We start from the raw sequence: 19,065 nt of genomic DNA, 5'->3' as shown, positions 1-19,065 counted from the left end.
GTCGAACCGTCACGCGCAAAAATGGAAAAAATGACGAAAACGGGAAAAAACGACTTTTTTCACCAAAACGCTGAAATTTTCAAGTTATCGCAAGTTTAGTGAAAAAAGTAGTTTTTTCACGTTTTCGTCATTTTTCCATTTTTTCGCGTGGTGCGTCGAAAAGCACCGGTTTTTTTAAAATCGTATCTCAGAGTATTGAAAACATAATTTCACTATTTTTTAATATATCATGTAAAATTTTCCGAGGAATCAGGTAAACATATTTTCAGACATAGGCTCTTGGTCCCGAGACCTTCAAAACAGCATTTTAAATTTTCATACGACCTTTTTAAATGTTAAGCTAGATTTTTGAAACTTTTTTACTATTTTTTTCCAAATAGCAGAACTAATCACCTTTCTTTTGCGTCTAAGACAGCTAAAATCGGTTGAAATGGTGCGGAGATATGATTTTTTGAAAAAAGTGGTTTTTGCGAATATTGACAAAAATGGCCATTTTTCGGACCACCCTAACACGGCGTAGGTCACCCTAATGGCCAAACAAAAAAAAATACGGATCTAATCATTTCAGCCAAGGAACCCCCAGAAAATTTCTGAGCCCAATCGGAGAACTTTTTTTCGAATTATGCTGTTTTTGTGGGGAATTGCTGTTTATAGAAATAAAATTTAAAACTTAAAAAACACAGATCAGATAGCTCGTCAAAATGTCTACAAGTTTGTTTTTGACCATTTTTTGATTCGATGCAATGGCTTCGAGATAAAGCAGCATTTTATTCGAACTTTATCTACTAAGGCCCTTTTTGAATGTTATTCTCGAGTGCAACCATTTACAAAGTTTCAATCATAACGAAGAGGGTTAAAATAAAGAAAAAACTTCTTTTCCGAGTAGATTTCCAAAGTGTTCTGCAATATTTTTTTAGTGTTAAAAGAGTTATGTTATTGCACGTAGCTGAATTGTAATATGTTTTTCTGTGAATTATTGGAGAGTCGTAAATCCGGAGTTTATCTAGCGTGTACTTTATTTTTTTTAAGTTTAAAAGACTCATTTTGAGTGAAGGTACATATTTTGAATGATTTGATGACATTTCTTCAGTGAGGAAGGCAAAAATGTGTAAATTTATCACATTATTTGTAAGAATTCATACTTTTTTGTAATTTATTTTTTTCCAAATAAATTCAGTAAAATCACATCAACGTAGAAACAATGAATCATCATCAAATTTGACAGCTTTAAATCTTAACTCGTTTTACTGTTCACTTTATCACAAGCCAAGAATTGTGTTGACTCTCATTATAAAGACTTTGATCGCTGTCCAATGTTTCCAAAGTGCCACTATTGTTACTATTTGTGTTACGACAGATAAACAGAAGCATGTGATACACAAAATTAAGCAAGAATTTTCAGCAAATAATTTTCACTGTGAATAGTTGTTAGAAAGCACAGGGTTAGTTAAATGAATCAATGAAGGGAACAAAACCAAATTAATAATAAAACAAAACAAAAAGCAAATATTTTGAAACTTTTTAATGTAAAACAACTCAATATTTTGGAAGCTGATGTCATAAAACGCTTCAGTTTCGACAAGGTATGATGGATCAATCGAAAGAATTTCGGGTATAATTGCTTTGGAATCATATGCATTCACGTTTATCTTCAAATCGAAATTTACAATTTCATGTATTGGCAGGGAATCCACTAAAATTCAATTCTATCGATTGGAGCGTTTTAAAGGAGTCAACATCTATCATACCTTGTCGAAACTGGAACGTTTACTGACATCAACTTCAAAAATGTCGAGTTGTGTTATAAACAAAAGAGGACGAGTATAAAAAATCAAGTTTTAAAAAATCGGTTTTGAAAATACTATTCTAGAAATAAATTTAAATTGAGCCTATCAAAATTCACAAAAATCAAAACATTGTCAATTTTTCAAACTAAAACATTCCAAAACAATCGTCTGCTGTTATTTTTCACCGTTAATTTTCTCGACAGTTTTTTTTTTTGTTTCTGTTGGGGTACTCACGCTTCAGTTCGAGCTCTTTATTTTCGGTAGTGTGCGACCGGCCGGTAAAGACTCGTCGTACGTTTCTCAGTAGGCGGGCGGTTTCGGTTAATCTGCAAAAAGTGGGGAGAGGGTTGGGGAACAGGGGCGGCCACGCGTTTCGAGGGAGAGGGAGCGGGAGAGAGAAAGAGAGAGAGAGAGAAAATAGGGCCGTCCGGGCGACCATATTTGTTTGATTGGTTTTGTTGACAAGATTTTTTGTTTGTTTTGGTTTTGGGATTTCTTTTTAAATGTTTTTTTTTTAAATCATAGCTTGCTTTGTCACTATTTTTAGAGGGAAATTTTGGGGAAAACGGGGAAAGTTTCTCAAAAAGGGAAGATTTTTACACTTTTCTAGTTACTTTTCAAAAAAATCTAGTATTTCGAGCAATGCATCTAGTTAGATATTTTCTAGCAAGTTAGGGACAGACTCGAAGAAAGTTGTCTAAATTTGCTCGAGAGTTGAGCGAAAGAGATGCGATTAGGGTGACGGAATAACAGTGTTAGTATAACAGCTGACACGGGACTCGGGAGGAGTGTTAGTCTGTTAGTTACAAGTTTGTTGTTGTTAGTTTATCGAATTTGTTTCAAACTAAGGAAAAGAAAACAAAAACAAAATGTAGCACTGAAAAAAAAACTACACAAACTATCCAAAGCATACCGGTAGTAAACACAAAATAAAAATTGGCAAAACCAAAAGTTCCAAATCTGTTTTTCGCTTCAGATTTCGGAATGTTTTCAAACTTTGCGTTGTTTAAACTAATTTGCATTGATTTTTCTGTGTATGTACAGGTTAAAAAATAAGGCGAAAATTTAGACAGGAAGGAAACGATAGAGGACACTAACACAGACAGAATACACGATCGAAAGGGGGTTTTACACAGTGAAGCGAGCTAACATGGACGGAAGATTTATTTTGCGTAAAAGCGAAAAGCAACATTTTACAGGGTTTTCTCTGTACGTTTACGTGTAAATATGTGTGTGCGTGTGTGACAGTGACAGACAGACGGATAGGTGAGGTAGTGCAAACACTGTTTACATCAAAGGTGGGTGATTTTACACACTAAATTGGGGTTGATTACTGTTTTCTTTCTAGGTTACGGGGGGTTAAGGTCGGTTCGTTTACGTTAGGGTGGTGCAAAACTAGGATCATGTGTTTTAGTTTTTTCGCTGTGTAAAATTTCATGTACACATTTTTTTATTGATAAGTTCTGTTTTGTTTCAATTGTTTTTTGTTGTTGTCAGAGCACTTTTGGAGGTTAGATTTGTGGTTACTAATGGTGACTTTCGAGTTAAAATAACACACTTTCTATTCTATTCACAAGTTTTGTTGTTTTCTATCTAATTGAGCACCAATTGGGAACATGATCGTTTGTTTTGGCATAGTTGCGGTAGTAGTAGTAGTGGTAGTTGACGTTTCGGTCTCCATGCGTGTCTTTTTGAGGTTTGCTTTGATCGAACTTGTGTGTGTGTGTGCGCGCGATCGATCACAACACAACAGAGTACACAAGTCACCATTGGTAGTGTGTGTGCGTTTTTACTTACACCGGATTATTGTTCCAAGGGCATGCATAGTTCTGAAGAAAATTGAAAAGGTTTTAAAGTTAAGGGTGTTTTTTGGGGTCGAAACGAGATGGAGATTTTTAGTTGTGAGTGTATTAGTGGGGACGAAATCGAGTGTTCAAGTGTGTGAGTTTGACGGTGAGCTTTTTTTCAGTGTACTCGAGTGTGGTGGAAAAATTGGGTCGAACTGATTTAAGGGGAAACACTACAGCTATCATTTGAGGGTGGATTTTGCCGGAATTTGGGTCCGATTTCTTTGGTGCAGTTAGTTGCTGGTTTTTGGGACAGTTTTGGTACGAAATTATCAAAGAACTAAAAGAACATTCCATCTGTGATATTGTTGAGTAAGAAGGTAATTTTTGATGCACTACATAAAACAAAATCCAATCCAAAGTATGAAGTTGATGTCAGAAATAAAAGTTATCAAAAAGGCAAATCAGATAACAGGTTAGTTTTCAGCGTTTTAAGACTAATCCAATCAAGTTTGACAACTGCTGTCACCAACTTCACATCGATTTTCTTTCAATTGACCAATTAAACCAAACGATAATTACAGGGAAGGCGGGGGGCTATTTGTCCTGCTCGACAAAAAAAGCAATCAAACTACTCGAGCAGCGGCGTAAAAGTGTGGAGAGAGGGGCAAATCAAAGTCGTTAACCTACGGAGTGGCCTACATTAAGGGGAGGCACGCTGGGAGCTACACTGTCTAATGCTTGTCACACACCGAGATGCAAACAATTCAAAAGGGCACAACGGAAAGAAAATAAGTCACATTCCAGATTGGTTTATTGAAATTAAAAGTAAAAAACAACATTGAAACTATAAAAAATAAAAACTTAAATTGTCATCATGGGTTTTTGAGTGGTGTTGTTTCACTTGACTGACTGGGGATGGGATTTCTTTCGTGTAAAATTAAATTTGTTTGAAACGTCTTGGTTTTCGGGATTATCGGAAATTGTTTTCAAGTCTACGGGTGAGATTGAGAAAAAAGGGATGGAGGTCGAATCGCTACGGTGACGGTTTGGTCAAGATAGTAGATACTGCAGGAAGCAAGGATTTGTCTAAATGTTACCAACTAGAATTACTCTATAGATTACGGAGGCGAAGGGGAGAGAGAGATCAAGAAGAAGTTCGTACACACTGGTAAGCAATAACAACAAGCTTTTTTTTACTGTATAAATAGGAAACATTTTGCTATGATTTGCTTTATTACGCCATTAACTAAAAGTGTTACAAAATAATGTTGCTGCCGGATGACTGACTCAAAAAAATAATTTTATTGAACTTAACAAGCTGAAACCTTTTGTTGTTTTTTATCTTTTCTAATGTTTGGCAGACGGTGATGTGAAGCTTACAATGAATGTAACAAAAACGAATCTTTAACTGTTTTAGTAATAAATAATTATTCTGCAAAATAACGATTGTTTTAATTTTCTAACCTATAACTGATCTCGATTAAAATTATTGTTAAAAATGTACATAACGATCTTGATTTGTTCTAGCTACTGTACAATGTCTTGGTTGTTCCGTGTTTGTGCGATTTGTTAACGTTTCATTTGAAGACTCTTTTGAGCGCCATTTTCCGTCATATATTGCTAGATATTTTGATCTCGGAACGCGAAGCTTTGTATTCAATCACGTAGATGGCGAAACGGATGTGTCACAGCTACACCAAAGTTTCCAATCGAACTGTCAAATCAGGATTCACATTGACCAACAAGACCATTTGAAAATAAGGTTGGAATCACTTAAAACTATTGCTGATTTACTGCTTTCACAAATTTGTAAAATTGTTGTTTATAATAATCTGATAAAATTCTTTAAAAAAATTGGCGCAGGCACAGACAAAAAGACAGAAATTTCTTTTCACCTTGCGTGACCCAAAAATCACCACGGCAAATTTTAATTCACCACAGCTTATTTTCACACGTTTGGCAGATTACACTGACCTACAAAACGTGACAAAAATTACTGCGCAGGCTCAACTTGAGGGGAAGCATGAAGTTTTTGGGGTTCCCAGAATTACGTGCACCTTGAGTTTTTCAAAAATATTCAGACAGGGGTTTCCTCTAAAGTTTTTTATGGAGAATTACTGCGGTTCGTCACTGTTGCATGCAAGCAAAAATTGCATGCATTATGTGGGAGTAGCGAACAGAATTTTTTAATATGTTTGCGGAAACTACACCCAAAAGAAAAATATATCTCTAAATCTGCAACAGTAGATTTGCTGCAGAAAATGACACATTTTATAACATTTTTTGCAGCAAGCCCGTAATTCATTTTTGCCCGCGTGTAAACATTTCAGCGATCTGCAGTTCTCACCAACACATATAAAGCTGGCCCGTCCAAGAGCAACACACCAAAGAGAAGAATATGTTGGTGCTCTTTCACTCACATTTCATCAAGCGTCCATGGCGCGGTGGTAGCGTGTCGGACCAATAACCAAGAAGTTAGTGGTTCAATCCTCATTCTGTTAAGTTTTTTTTTGTAAAATACAACCAAAAAGCCGTCGGTAATGTCGATAATTTTCGATAACGGGCAAAAATGTCATACCCCTATATCGCAAAAAATGCATGAGGACAGTTTTCATGCAGATTCTGATATACTTTCATGCCGCCATGCATCACAATCATGCGACCGCCGTTTGGGTGTAAAAAGGCATCTTTTGCGCTGCAGTTTAGATTGGTGCAAAATCTGGTACCGGAGATATACATTTTTGAAAAATGGTGATCTTAAGACCAAATTCATTTCATCAAGTCCAACGCGGGGTTCCAAATTACTGTGGGCTTAAGAAAACAAATCAAATTGAATTTTTCGAAAAATGCTATTTTATGCAAATAAAAAATACTTCATGATGGAAAAGCACCACTGCAAATCATAAGTTTAAAATACTGGGGAAATTCCTACATTTTTTGTGACTTTTTTGAACATTTCTGAGAAACAGCCTTTTAATTTTTTTTAAATCAACTAATAGCCAATTTTCCATTCGCGTTATCCCAAAAACTATTGGTTTAATAAAAAATGAATTTTTAAAATCGAAAATATTTTTTTTGTCCTTTTATTAGGTTACTCTTGATTCTAACAATTTAACAATATGTTTTAAACACAGTAAAAGAAAATCATGGTAATATTACATCCGGGAAGGGGTACAGCTTTTATGTCTGAAAAAATGTGTAATTTTACCTTTGAAAATGTGTGAATTTACCACTTTCCCGGTGCAATGTCACTATTTCAGTTTAAATTTAGGTAAAATTACATCATAAAGTAGGTAATTTTCAACTTTCCAAAATTAAACCTTCCAATTTTCAATTTTTTTTTTACTGTGAAGAAAAAAGCAGTAATTACCATTGAACATTTAGTGATAAAATATCTCAGCAACCATCATCAACACAGTTTAAAAATGGTGGACATTTTCTCAGGTACTTTTATTCATTAATTTTTGAAATTTAGTTTGACAATGTTTTTTCCCATTTATAATTTTTTTCATAAATGTATATCTTCGGTACCAAATTTGGCACCATCCTTAAAAAATGGGAATTGAATTTACAGTGATAAAAATTTAAATAAAAAACTTTTTTCAGTTGACTTATTTTTTCCTGAAAAGGCCTAACCATGACCTTCAACTTTGCCCAAGACACCGAATCAATCAGAAAAAAACCCTCCTCTTGATACAGTATTTGAAAATTCGCATTCCCATTTAGTATGACCAGTAGACTGGTCCGTCGTTATATAGAAAATTAAAAAAAAATGATCCAATCGAATCAGTACAACGTTTTTTATGTGCTTTTTGGGCCATAAAATAACCCCCTAAAATATGGAACCGACTGGTTGCGTCCAAATTTTGGGAATTTCGTTTTCTTTGTCACACTTATCGATTCAATAAAAAAATAATGCTAAAAAGATAACGTTTTTTCGAAATTCTACAAAAAAAAATCAGTTAAGTCTTATCAACTTTGCTTTCTGTGTAATTTAAGCATATTTTTGCCATTCCACTTTTTAATCTAATATTTAATATATTTTATTACATATTGAATTTTCGTGAAAGAGCAATTCCAGCTCAAATCGGGAATTTTTCTGGTACTTTTGTTGCCGACCCTCTCCGATTTCAACTTTTTAGACATGTTATCCTAGGCCTAGATAAGCCATTTTTGTGTATATGGAGCCAATGGTACTCAAAAATGACATTTGAGAAGGGCGTAAGTTATTTAAATATTTTGTATTTTGTAATTTGAAAATTACTGTATCTCGAAGCCATTGCATCGTATCAAAAAGTGGTCAAAGACAAACTTGTAGGAAATTTGATGGGCCATCGGAAAAAAAATACACTGAATGAAAAATACACGCCAATTTTATGAGAATTTACAATTTTTAAGTTTAAAAGTTAAATTTTAAGGTGGGTCACGATTTTTTTTCGTTCAGCTTTTTTGTGAAAATAGCCTAAAATGTGACAAAAAAAAACTCACGAAAAATGCAGGATGGTATGTCTCCCCTTAAAAAATACAAAAATCATTTACTAAAACTGTTTTTTTGAAAAGTGGTCTAAACGTCAAAATTTTTAAAAACTGATAGTGGGAATCCCAGACAATTTTACATAAAAGTCTCCATATTGACCATTGTCTTATGTCCAATCCTTGTGAAGATACAGCGGTATAAAAATAAATTTTTTGAAAAAATAGATTTTTTTGGTGGTTTTTGGCGATTTCTATATGACAGACTTGATTTTTCAGTCTCGTCAATATTTTTACCGGAAAGTTCGTCCAATTTCCCATAGGTTTGCCTTTGACAGCTTTTCGAATGATCCGTAGTTCGATTATCAGAAGTTGAGCTTGTGATTTTTCGCGATTTCGCGGAAGCCGCGTAATCCGTGAAATTTGCTCTTAGCCGTGAAATTTAGTAAATACCGTGAAATGCCGCGAAATTTGAAATAGTTATTAGAAAAATTACTTTTCAGACCAATAAAGCGTTGAGATTTTTTATTTGTACGCTTTACAAGTTCCCAAATGAAACAAAGATGCGAGGCAAATTTAGATTTTTTTTTAATATTGTTAATTACAATATTTTTCGATGTACACATAATGAATTGAAAATTATAGGCATGTACATAATTATGCTTGAACAAAGTATTTTTATGTTTATTTTGAGCAGATTTAAGAGTGCCGTGAAATTGCCGTGAAATCCGTGGTTTCAAAAACTAACATGCCGCGTAATTTCGATTATTTTGCCGTGAAAAATCACTAGCCCTAATCAGAAAGCATGTATGGGACTTCGGATAGTCGAATCACGAACCAAACAATGTCTTCCATTTTTCATTTTTTTCCATTTAAGGGTGCACATCAACCAAGGAAGTTGTTGTCTTTTTATTCGAAAATTGACTAAATTATGGACCCAATCATGCAATAATCTGATTGTAAAAAGATTCAAATTTTGTTGTAAATCGCTAAGTAGACAGGATGAATAAAAATTATATCGATAGTTCCCGTAGTTAAGAAAATACTAAAACATCTGTAAAAAAATCTTGGTGCAAAAGCTCTGGTTGATGTGCACCGTTAAACATCAAATTTGACTCCTACGACCCCATATTAGTATAATTTAAATAGTTGATTTCCTTTTTAATAAAAAAAATGCCTTTTTTCAATAATTTATTACCGCCATTTTGGACCCCATCTTGGATTTAAATTTCTAAATAACTTTAGCGTAGTTCAGGGCTCATACGTAAGCTTGATAATCATAATAAGACAACGAATTTTTTTTTCTAGGTTCGATATTGTTGAATCTATTGAATATCAATCATGATTCATTTCTGGCAACTGTCATCGTTACTGAAAATTCGCCAATAAATACTTCCCAAAAGCATATCATTTACTCCAACAAAGTTGCATTTCTAATCTTATCACAAGTGTTTCTGTCTACTTACAACTCGCACGCTCCTCGCACCCAAAATCTCCCCACACACACAAACCACTAGATCGTGAACCTTTCGTCGACACTGTCGGGCTCCAACAGTGTAAAGGTCGAGTACATCCTGAGGAAAAAGATGCGATTGGGAAATTCATCACTTAAAGTTTCTTTTCGAAAGTGCTAGCCAGCGATAACCTTCACCTTAACGGGACGGGTTTAGCCACTACGCCAGAGGGGGGAGGGACACCAAACCTGAGGGTGCGATATTTTGTTTTTGCCTGGAACACATTTACCATTTGCCGCCGTTTTACATGATTGGACACAGAAGCGATTTTAGCACAAGTTTGCATACGTTTTCATTTCTCTTACTTGTTAGGACACAATTGGGGGAACTGAGAAGGGTAAGACAAAAGTTATAAAAATAAACTGGCCTAAGAGAGGCAGAAAGGTTGATTTTTCTTTTTGCGAAAATGAGTTGGATGATTTTTTTTTTGCAAGTGTTGCCAAAAAGTTATAAATCTATTGTTGAGATTTTTTTTCAGTTGTTGTAGTGGACTTTTATTGAGATTTATCTGGTAAACAAGTGTCGAGATTTAATTGCTGAGTTTTCAAAATGTCGGTGGTTCTATTTCGCGTTCTAGTTATTGGATTGACCTAACAGTATTAATAACAGAATAGTTTTGATAAAAAAACATGACTTAGTTGGTACGCTTACTTTGACTGTAACAACGTTTTTTTTTAGATTATTTCCCTCCCTGCTTAAGTACACCTTATCTAGTTTAGTTGGAATGTTTACCTTTTATTGCACTGTTGAAACTGTTTTGTTTATCTTTCTACTGTTCACACGTTAAATTAAAAATATCACAAACGTCTTATTTATAGCTCCTCAACTTTGTGAACTTTTTGTGCCATTTTCTGTGGTAGATCATTTGGGCGGATTTGTTGCGCTTAGTTATCTTAGAAATCGTTCCTTGCTTTAATATCACAAAGTGATGTCGCTTACGTCACTTTGTATCATTAAAACAGTACTGATTTTGGGCTGCATTATGCGACTGTTTTCAACACTACGAAAAAGCAGTTTTGCGCGAATTTATCTAAACTATTTAGAGATAATAATAAAAGGTCTAACTACTGCTACAACTCCCGCCAGCGCCAAGTGCAACAAGTTCTACTTTGACCAAGCGCCAACAGCACAGTAAAACCGCGATAGTTTGACAATTTAAAAATAATGACATTTTATTTTTTTAGCTAGATCAAAATTTAAATTGCTTATACTTAAATTTTAGTAAAATTTATCTTAAATTTTGATACTTCCATTGATCGTTACGTTTGACAACTCAAACTATCGAGGTTTCACTGTTATAACTTCTATTTGTCCCTGTTTCATGTTTTTGCTGGAAAATCTTTGGAACTTTGACTTTTCATCGTGGAATGTGTTTCTAAGGCAAAATTCGCCTCCAAACGTCTTTCCCCTCGCAGGCAAAATGGGCTAGATGTGCAACTCGGTCACATTGATAGTGTTGCGGTTCCAGGGGGGCATCGGGGCCACCGAGTTGCGTCGCCGCCAGGACAGTACCTTCACGAGGCTTCTACAGAATTGTTTGGTGGACAAAGGTGTTGTAGTGGTGTGGTGGTGGTGGTGGTTACACGAGGGGAAGGGAATAAAAAAGGAAAACAAATAAACGTAAACAAAATGTTGGTCGAGACAAGAAAACGGGGAAACCAAATTGAGCCTTGCCAAAATGTTTTCTGATTCAAAAAGTTATCCGATTTACAAAAAGTTCAAAATTGCGTAAAACGTGAAAAAAAAAACTGTGGCGTGTATTTGTGAAACACTCAACGGCAAAGTTAAAAAATCTTTTGAAGCAAAAATTAATTTAGAAAAATGATGTGGCGGGAAGCTGAGACTCAAAAACACGCAAGCTTTAAATCAAATCGCGGAATTTTGGCTATCAAAAAGAAAAAAATAAAATCAATCAATGCAAACATTGAACGAATTTTATAACAAACGAAAACAAATGTGTGTGTAATCATTGTGTGTCTAGTACATGAAGTTCCCATCAATCAGTAAACATAATTTAAGACTTTAAAAGTGACAACGTGATTGGTAATATCCCTTTTTGGCAAAATCGAGATTTTTACTTAAAATGGTAATGGATGTTCTAATGTATCTTCTGAAACATGAATTTCACCAAAATCTTGTTAAGTCTTGTCTGCCGATGCGGCGAAACAAACTGAAACGCAATTTTACCGGAAACCCGGAAGGAGATCAATTCTCTGACACTTTGAACAACGATTATTTGTCTTACTAGTTTTTTGGGTGACACTTTGTGTGTGCTATGATCAAAATCAAATAAGACATTTTGCAATATTTGTTCGTACTTACAAGTCTCCATGCAATTTGGAAGCTGTCCAGACAAAAAGGCCATTAAAATATTCAAAAATCCGAACTTTAAGAAAGGATTGTCTGACCTATTTGGTGTCTTCGGCAAAGTTGTCAAAAAAATGGCCTCTAAAAAAATTACCCATTTTTAAATTCTTTATTTCACACCAAACATTAAATTGCGCAAAATAATCACTATTGAGCAATTCTCTACGAGAAAATGGTGGGTTGTTTGGGTGAGAAAACATCAATTTTCCTGTGTTTAAACACTTGCATGGCAATATCTCAGCAACTAAGGGTTGTATCAACAAAGTTCAAAAAAGCAAAATATAGAGAATTTTCTCAGCTTTTCAAAAATATTTTTTTTCAATAATTGCAATAATGCAATAATTTAAAAAAATAAATACTGCGACTATTTTCAAAAAAGTCACCTAAAAATGACTTTAACTTGAAAACGGTGCACTTTATCAAAATTTCACTAGAGTACTTTTTGGTTGCAAATTTGATTTTACATTGAAAAATGAAGTTGAAAAATTTTGCGACCAATATTTCGACTTTTCGAAAAAATCAATATTTAAAAAAAAATCGTAACTCGGTCAAAGATTTTTTGCACAACCTGGAAATTCCTGAAAAGCATTGGCATTTAATGTCCTCCAAAAATATTAAAAAAAAAATGATTATAGTGTTTTTTGCAAATCAAGTTTTAGTGACAAAAAGTCAAATAAAAAATCACAATTTTTTTTTATCGTGTACCATTTCTTTCATATACATATCTACAACTTTGCCGAAGACACCAAATCGATCAAAAAATTCCTTCAAAAGATACAGATTTTTGAATTTTCATGCATAATTTTTGTATGGACAGCTGCCAAATTTGTATGGAAAATTATATGAACAAATTAATGATGCAAAATGGCTCTTTGGGCATACCGAAGGCACCAAAAAAGTTTCAGTCGGATTAAAAAATACAAAAAAAAAATCGAATGACCGAAATCTGAGAGAACTGCATATCCAAAACTTTCCCTTTGCTTTTAAAACTTTGAGGATTGGACTGAATAGGATTGGTTGCTGAGAAACAAAAAAAAAGAGCAATCAGGAAAAATGAGTTTTTACTTAATATTTTATTAGCCTTTTTGTATGGACAGCTGCCAAAATTATATGGAGACTTGTATGGATGAACAAATGTTGAAATTTGTTTACTTTGATCACAGAAAACAATGTATCATCCAAATAAAAAAAATGTTTGTGGGTATTTTTATGCATATTGCCAATAACAATTTATGTTTTTTTCTAGCAAATTATCTATCTACTTAAGGGTGCACATCAACCAAGAAAGTTGTTTTCTTATTATTTCAAATTGGTCAAACTGATTATAACAATAGTCAAACTTTATCTAAAAAATTTTGTAGTTTAAAAGATATTGAAATTTGTGTAACAAAAATCTTGCTGCAAAAGCTCTGGTTGATGTGCACCGTTAACCTCGAATTACTATGGATGTAAAAAAATGGTGAAACAAACTTTTAACTGTTAAATAAAAGTTTAAATTACAATAACTCGATGATGGCACACTAGGCTATGGTTGCATGGAAACAAATAAAGTTGTCCAAATTTAGTGAGCACAGCGACTTTTCAGTTCTTTTTGGGGTCCTAAACAACTCCCCAAAGTTTGGGAACGATTGGTCTAGTCCTCACTTTGCACAAAGCGATTCAATTGTGTATGGGAATTAGTATGGGGAAAGCCATTTTTAAATTTTGGTACATATTTCAAAAATCCACGTTTCACGCTATATTAAACCCGGATTCATATTTGGTTGCTCAGGAATGTTCTCTACAACTTTTCTCAAGAGAGTATGGTTCTTACTTGTTCCTATAAAAAGATACAGCGTGTTTAAAACTCGTATAAAACGTGTTTTTTGCTCGAAAATCACGTTCTAGACGAGTTTTGAAGACGTTTTTAACCTAATAAGCTGCAGTGTTCCTTGAAACCAAGTACACCAACGAGTAGAGCAACTTTTTGTGCACATTTCTGTTTATTTTCACTTTTAGTAAAAGTTATTCTAATACTTTAACAAGCATTTAAAAACAAATACTTCCCAAATGTATTCTAATCAAACGAGAATGCATCGGGCCACGCCCATTTTTCTATGATCAGCATAGTTCTTTTTTCTTCCAGCGCTCTTTTGGGTCTACTTAGTGCGATGAAATTTTAACTAGCATTTATAGAGAAAGTTTCCTGGCATCACTGGCTCACTCCAACAGGCGCTGCTAGTGGTGTTGGTGGCCACCCTTTGTTCCTTATTTGCCTTCGCTTCTCGCTCGGTTTTCGTCAGCCTTCGATTGGAATGGGTCGTCAAAAGTCAAACGTCAAAAGACTTGGCGCGTTTGCTTGTTTGATGGCACTTGCTAATTATTTAAATGGTCTCGCAAAATAGAAATTATGATCAAAAGTGCATTAACTTTGATCTTTTTGGCCAGTAAGTGGCATTTATTAGCGTGCTTACTCGAGGCGGTGCTGTTGTTGGTAAGTTTATAGCCTAAATAGTATTTTTGGAGCTTTAATCAAGCATTAAACTCTCCATATGACGAAGATAGGTGTTTGATTAGAAAGGGTATAATTCCCCTGTCTTCTTTCAAAAGCAAGTTAGCACAATAATTGTTTCGGGAAAGTTTTGATATCGCGTGAAACGTTGATTTCTCATACAAACTTATATGGAAAATTGAATCGCTTTGCGCAAAGTGAGGACTGAACCAATCGTTCTCAAACTTTGGGGAGTTGTTTCGGACCCCAGAATGAACTGAAAAATTGCTGTGCTGGGAAATCGGTTTTGTTATTACACCCTAATGGCACATTTTGGGCTTTAGTGCGTGATGGATTGTTTGCTTTTAGTCATGCTATAAATTTTTGAAAATAAAAATCATTTTAAAGAAGTTTTTGTACTAAAGGCAATTAATATGCAATCTTGTAAATTTTTAATGATTTAAAAAAATCACTCTTTTCAACATTTGAAAAAACAAGGATTTTGAAAAAGCTTGAAAAATTCTCTGCCATTTTGATTGGTTCCGTAAACTCAAAATTGATGCAAATGCATATAGGGATATTTATGCAAAGAGTAAATAGTATGGTTTGTCAAATTCGAGTTTTGTGACAAAAAAAATATTATTTTTGCTGTTTTTGCAAAAAAAAAAACAAAAACTTTTGCTTTTGGCTTTGGAAAATCATTGTTTAGTTCGTTTAGTATTAAGCTCGAATTCATCTTTCAGTTCAAAAATAATAGGGTAATCTCACAACATGGACGAAATTTCATATGGAACGGAATTGCTTCGAGTGGCAGTAAATACTTTTTTAAAAATGGTTACAATATCACAGTTATCAAACAGGTTGATTGATTATTGTCCTCGTACGTGTGCTGACCCAACGTAGCGCGTTGCTGCTTGTTTGCGTTAGTAATGACTATTTACACAATGTGCGACGTTTCCACTTCCACCTGCTCATTACAACACTATCGATCCTGCTGCTCTTACTGGCTGGTTTAAACATATAAACAGAAACTATCACTATTCTAAGTTATTGTAACCTTCACCAAAAAAAATCTTTAAGCTAGAATTTCAAACCAGGTTCTAAATTATTTATTTTTTCACTTTCGATGACATTCTTCTTAATCTCTCCGTCGAATGAGTTAGTCATATAAGATTAGTTTAGGGGTTCTGTGCATGCCTTTAGTGGTTAGTAGGAAGTGTTAGGATGACTACTGCACTATAAAAAGGATTGATTTTAAAAAGTGTGCGATTCTAAAGTCAGATAGTTTGGTAAGTTCATTGCACCGCAAAGAGTTTTTTGTTTAAATAATTTTCTTTTCAAAGAAAAGGGGGAAAATCAAAACAGCTTAAAATTACAAGGACTAACTTTGAGATTACTGGGGGAGTGTGAAAAACTGTGAGATTTCTTTTTTTGCAAAAGACAGAGGGAGATAGCGAGAGATAGAGCTGTAATAAAAACCTGTATTTTTCGACTTTCATGTGCGTCGAAATCGCAATCGTTACGTACGTAACGGATATCTCCGGGCTAGACGATCTGGATGGTTCGTTTTTTTTGTTTGGGTTTTGATTTTTTTTTTTGTTATTTGGTTAGGCGAAATGAAAAGCGAGACGTTACCAATGGTGACAGAATGAGATACTTTTGTTTTTTTTTGGGTTATGGTTATGAGGAGGGGTTTGGAAAATGTTAGACGAGCAATGTTTGTTCCTATTTTGGGCACACTTTTGGACTATTGTTTACTCCTTTCGACGCGCGCATCTCTTGCACGTGTCAAAATGGTGGAATGTAATCAAGCCGTTGTCGGATTTGGTAACCAAAGTATAAATCAAGTAATAATCATAACGCATAAAAACCATAAGGTTTGACCAATCGATACAAGAGGCGATTAGAAGCACTACAGTATTGGTAAACTTAAAAAAGAAAAGAAAAAAAAAACAAACAAAACTTGACAGCACACAACATTACACACACAGAAAAACTTGGGTTGTCCAATTGATAATCGATTTCTCAAACTTAAATCAGAAACAAAGCAAAATCAACATAAACACACACCAGAAAAAATAGGAGGAAGAAAAAACACTCGGAAAACAAAACAGAAAAAAGTAGCAATCAACACAGATAAGTTGGAAGCGAAAAGTAAACAACAAACAAACGAACAAACAACATCAGCAACAACGATCAAACACAGAATAAAATATATTGGGATTCAAGGGGGAAAATGGGAGGTAGTTTTGGGAAAGGACAAGTTTCGTATTAAGAGCAATTGTCAGCGAAAATGCAAACTTATTGCTTTATATTTGGTCGAAATTTTGTTTTAATTTACAGAGACTACAAAGCTCAAACAAGTTCAACAAATCAATCTCCAGAACAATATCGAAAAGCGTCTCGGACAAGTGCTGAAAAGTTAAACCTTTCAGCACTCAAAAGATTTTAACTTTATAATTTTTTTTTTATATTTTCGAAAATACTCAAAGATTCCAAATTTGCAATATGGGTATCAAACAAAGCAAAATTTGTTATGCATTTGCACATTATAAGAGATTATTTTTGAAATTACAAAAAAATCACAAAATAGCGTATTTTTTCGAAAGTACTACAATTTTTAGAATTTAATTTGTAATATGGTTATCAAACAAAGCAAAATTTTGAATGCATTTTGGAGCAAAAATTTATATGAAGCATACACAATTTCACTTCGTTTGGTACCCATATTACAAGATATCAAAATTTATTATTTTGCAATTCCGTCGTTAAACTACTTACTTTTCCTGTCATTCTTGAACGACGAAATAGCCTACTTTTCTGTACCAAAAATAACAGAATCAAATAGCAAAACTTTTCAAAATAAATGCTGAAAAGTTCTACTTTTCAGCACTCAAATGGGTGCTGAAAAGTTGAACTTTTCAGCACTTATTTCGAAAAGTAACACTTTTCAACATTTTTTTGATTTAAACGATTGATTGACAAAATACATGAAAATTTGACATAAAATTTCACTCAGTGTGTGTTTTTTGGAATTGCAAAAAATGTTGTATGGAACTCGTTGCAAAACTTGATTTTTTCAGCACTCTTCGTATTTATCCAACTCGGTGAACCTCGTTGGATAAATGTACGACTCGTGCTGAAAAAATCCTCTTTTTGCAACTTGTTGCATAAACTACGAGTTTTTTTTATTTTGAGAATATTTCAGCATTTAAAAAAATACTTTAATAAGCTGAAAAGGCATGCAAAATTTCGCTTCGTTTGATACCCATCTTACAAACTATGAAAGTTTTGAAGATTTGAGTATTTTCGAAAAATACGTTATTTTGTATTTTTTCAGTATTTAAAAAAATAACTCTAATAAAGCGAAAAGCATACAAAATGGCACTTCGTTTGATACCCATATTGCAAATTATGAAAATTTGAGTACTTCCGAAAATACGGTATTTAGTGAAGAATTTTGAATATTTATACTTTGAAACTTGAAACATTTTCAAAAACAATATTCTTAGTGAAAGCATTGAAAATTTAACAGGATATGGTGGAAACTTTATCGATTGACAACCTTAACCGTGTACATACTAATTTAAAAGAAAATACCGTATTTTTGTCAATGACCAAGATATTTTGTTATAGAAAATAGTATTTTAAACGCAAAATTTTATAGGATTTTTCTTTAATGCTGAAAAAGAAAAAAAACATATTTTGTATTTTTTTGTTCTGTAAAATCATACAAAAATTTACGTTGTTACCTGTCCAGTTTTTTTTGTATTTAAAAAATACGGCTTTTTGTGAGAATATGTAAATATTTGTTCTTTAGAAAACACTGGATGTGAATCCGTGCACCGAAAAATATGCACACGATTATCTCCGGACTGGCTGAACCGATTTGGACCGTTTTGGTCTCATTCGATCCGTCTTGGAGTCCCACAAGACCCTAGTTAATATTATGAAATTTAGAAAAGTACTTCAAAAGTTTTGCTAAAAAAACAATTTTAGATAAACTTCCGAAGATTGTAAAAAGGGTGGTTTTTGTAAGAAAACGCGCCATGCTATACATTTTTAGAAAGGTATTTAAAAGACCTTTCCAACGCGTTCTAAAGATTGAAGATCTGACAACCTCATCAAAAGTTATGAGCACTCAAGTGTTATTTATACACTTTTTTGAGGCCGGATCTCAAATATTTTGATGAAAAAGTAGTCCGGATCTATCATGCAACCCATCGTTGGATAGGTAATCAAAAGACCTTTTCAACAAGCCCAAAAGATTGAAGATCTGACAACCCTATCAAAAGTTATAAGTACTTAATGTTTTTAATAAACTTTTTGAGACCGGATCTCAGATATTTTGGTAAAAATATGCAAGGAAGGCACCAACCACCTAAAGGTGGATAAAGTAAAGTTTTTCTAGAAAATTTCCAACAAACAAAACTTATAATCATTGCATTTTAGGTGTTTTTGAAACACCTTGAGTCAAGAGTATTTAAAAACACTCAAAACAAAAAAATGGTAATTGAACTTTTTTTAAGTCTAAACTTGTAGCCCAAAGGCCGGCAGCGAAGTTATGGGAAATCAATTTTTGTACTGTCTTGCTCCTAAAGTTTCATTAGCTTAAAATTATTGTTATTCAAAAAATTACGACCAGCAAAGTAGTTTGCGATTTC

At 33.7% G+C, this 19,065-nt stretch overlaps 1 long non-coding RNA gene across 1 annotated transcript; it reads right to left on the bottom strand.

The window, feature by feature from the left end:
- Positions 1-2,408: 2,408 nt before the first annotated feature.
- Positions 2,409-16,624, bottom strand: LOC120418474 (uncharacterized). Its single transcript, XR_005605590.2, has 2 exons — positions 15,881-16,624; positions 2,409-3,616 (listed from the first exon to the last, which is right to left on the bottom strand). It is a non-coding gene; the product is annotated as an uncharacterized LOC120418474 (long non-coding RNA).
- Positions 16,625-19,065: the final 2,441 nt, after the last annotated feature.

This window comes from Culex pipiens, chromosome 2 (assembly GCF_016801865.2).
Source record: "Culex pipiens pallens isolate TS chromosome 2, TS_CPP_V2, whole genome shotgun sequence".
NCBI lineage: Eukaryota > Metazoa > Arthropoda > Insecta > Diptera > Culicidae > Culex > Culex pipiens.
This window is presented reverse-complemented; position numbering and strand designations above follow the sequence as displayed.